This window comes from Nematolebias whitei, chromosome 12 (assembly GCF_014905685.2).
Source record: "Nematolebias whitei isolate Nwh7 chromosome 12, NemWhi1, whole genome shotgun sequence".
Taxonomy (NCBI): Eukaryota; Metazoa; Chordata; class Actinopteri; order Cyprinodontiformes; family Rivulidae; genus Nematolebias; species Nematolebias whitei.
In genome coordinates, this window is record NC_056509.1 from 47,539,659 (window position 1) to 47,542,413 (window position 2,755).

Genomic DNA, 2,755 nt, shown 5'->3' on the forward strand with positions numbered 1-2,755 from the left:
TTTAGTTAACCTTTATTTAACCTTTAGTTAACCTTTAGTTAACCTTTCGTTAACCTTTAGTTAACCTTTATGGTTTGATGATATTTAACTCATGAGAAATTTAAAATTCGACAAGGAGTGTGAACTAGGGTGCTGATGGTGCTACAGCACCCTCGTGGATGAGAAGGAATGATGTGAAAAGTAAAAACAAACTCTAACGACAAACACCTGGGGAGGGACAGCCAGGAGCAGGTGGGCGTGCAGGAGCGAGGACTGACCACAAGAGGGAGACACACCAGGGAACAAATCCTCACAAGTTGTCTCAAGTTTTATTACAAAAATAATTAATCAAACTAAGAATCAACAACAACAATAAACAAACATCATACGTGCTAAAGAATAATAATTTATAGAATAACTGGTTTTAAAAGTTTTTAAACAGTAACAAACAATCTGAACAATAATAATGAATCAATCAAGGATTAATTCTCTTTTATCTAAGGCTAAATTTATTATTTGAGCAGGAATTGATTTTGTTTTTATAAGCGCACAAATTTAGACAAAGTTTAATTATTTGATAAATAGTTTACTTTGGATTTTGGTTGAGAGAAGTTATTTGATGTGACCAGATCAAGTCATTTATTATCACTGCGAGCAGGAAATGATTGATCAAGCTGCATCAGCTAAAAATGACATGACCAGTCCAAAGTTGCATCCAGTCACCAGGTCTCAGCTCCTTACTGGTCAGTTCGAGGTACCAGTTCACTCGTCTTTCTGGGGTTCTGCTGGTGGATCAGATCCAGGATACACCATGAGGAGGACTCCTTGGGACTGAACATCACTGGGACAACCTCAGGGGTCGGTGAGGACAACAGCTGAGGAGAAGGTGTGTGGACCATCAGCACCTTCAGCAGGTTTAGACTTCACGCTGAGAACGTGAGTCATGCAGTGTTTAAAAGACTTCCTCTTCTGGAGTTGCTCAACTTCTACTTTCTTCTAACAAAAATTATACATGAGCAAACATTTATTTAATCAGGAATAAACGGAGACGACCATCAGACGACAACATCAGGATCAGGGACCAAGATGAACTGACTGTCACTCAAAGAGGCTCCGTGTGAACCACCAGGTCTCAGAAGATGTTGTGAATAACTCGTGGGAACGTTCTGACTCCTCTCTGAAGGAAACAGCGTCCAGCTCCAAGAACCAACAACAGGAGTCTCTGAAGGAAAAGTTCACTTCTGACAAACACATCATTATATTTCACATGAGTTCATTGTAATGACTGAAAACTATAATCAACATTATTCATGTTCACATTTGTTATAATAAATAAAACAAACTTCAGTATTGAATTGTTTTTTATTTCTTAAAAGTGTAAAATAAAGGTAACATCAGTCAGACTGTAGCTGACTCAGTCCAAGGACGATGACTGACAAACATCAGACATTATTCAAGTTTAGAGCAACTTTATGAGAACACGCTTCATGGTGAGTCTGGAAGACGACCCAAGGGTCAGAGGTCAAAGTCAGGGGTCACATCTTCAGGCTACAGAGCGGCTGTTCCACTGGTGGACCGCAGGTGACTTCAATTCAACCCACTTCATTAAAAAATATATATATATATTTTTTTTTTTTTTTTTTTTTTTTGGGGGGGGGGGGTGGTCTGTTTATTGCATTTATGATTCAATGCAATAAAAATAAATTTCAAAGGTAACAGATCATTATAAACTTTGGTTAATTTACACGTTGATTTTAATCACTGGATGTCTGCCAGAGCTGTCATTTCAGTGTCGAGCTTTTGATTGTGGCAGCGGACGTGTGTGGCTGATGATCCAATTATATGGAAACATGGCTTGCCATACTCCACCAGCTGCACGCAGCCATTTCACCGTGCGCTGACCGGCCTTGAAAGATGTAAGAAGTTCATTTAAGCTTCAGATGGGCCACAGCCAGAGATCCATCGCCCGAATGGACGTTCATTCATCCGCTGCGCTCAGCTGACGACGCAAACAGGTGAGATCACAAAATATCCTCACAGACATGTCAGAGCAGGGCCCATGTCTGAATCATGCAGAACGCAGGCAGACGCAGGGATTTAATGCGCTTTGACGGCCATGAAAGGACAAACACCCCCTCAGCCGTGCGTCCACCGACCGTTCACTATAAGCAGTCAAAGCTTAATGAAAAATGTTGGGGGGGTTTCCGGGTTGACCTGTAATTAATGTTAATTCATCGGGTCGAGTGGAGTTCGGACATGATGGCTACGGGCTGGGGCCGGGTCAGGCCGCATTAACTGAGCCCAAATGCAACTCTACTGTCCGGCCCCCGAGCTGCTGGCCTTCAGAAACTGTGGCCCCTGAGCAGTTTTGTTGAACTGCCCTGTGCTACAGCATTTATGTTGCAGTTAATAATTCTGTTCTTAATAAATCTTTATGGATATTTGCTCCTCATTTTCTTGATCTGTGTGTTTTATTTTTTCCTATTAGACATCCAGGAATGGGATTTGGACCAGGGATTGTTAGAAATGAGAGTTAACTCGCTGCAGTGTGGGGTTTGTTGTCACTTGATACAAATGAACAGCTGCTTCATTTCACCAACTTTACACACATTCAGCTTTTTTAATGCCACGACTTTCACAACATACATACGAGTCCAAATAAAGTCTGGTAAACTAGTCCGGACAGTCCCCGGACCAGATGTTTGTAACTGAACTAAGAGTCATGTTTGAGGCCCATGGGCAGGATGTGATTGTGACTCTTGTCCAGCAGGTGGAG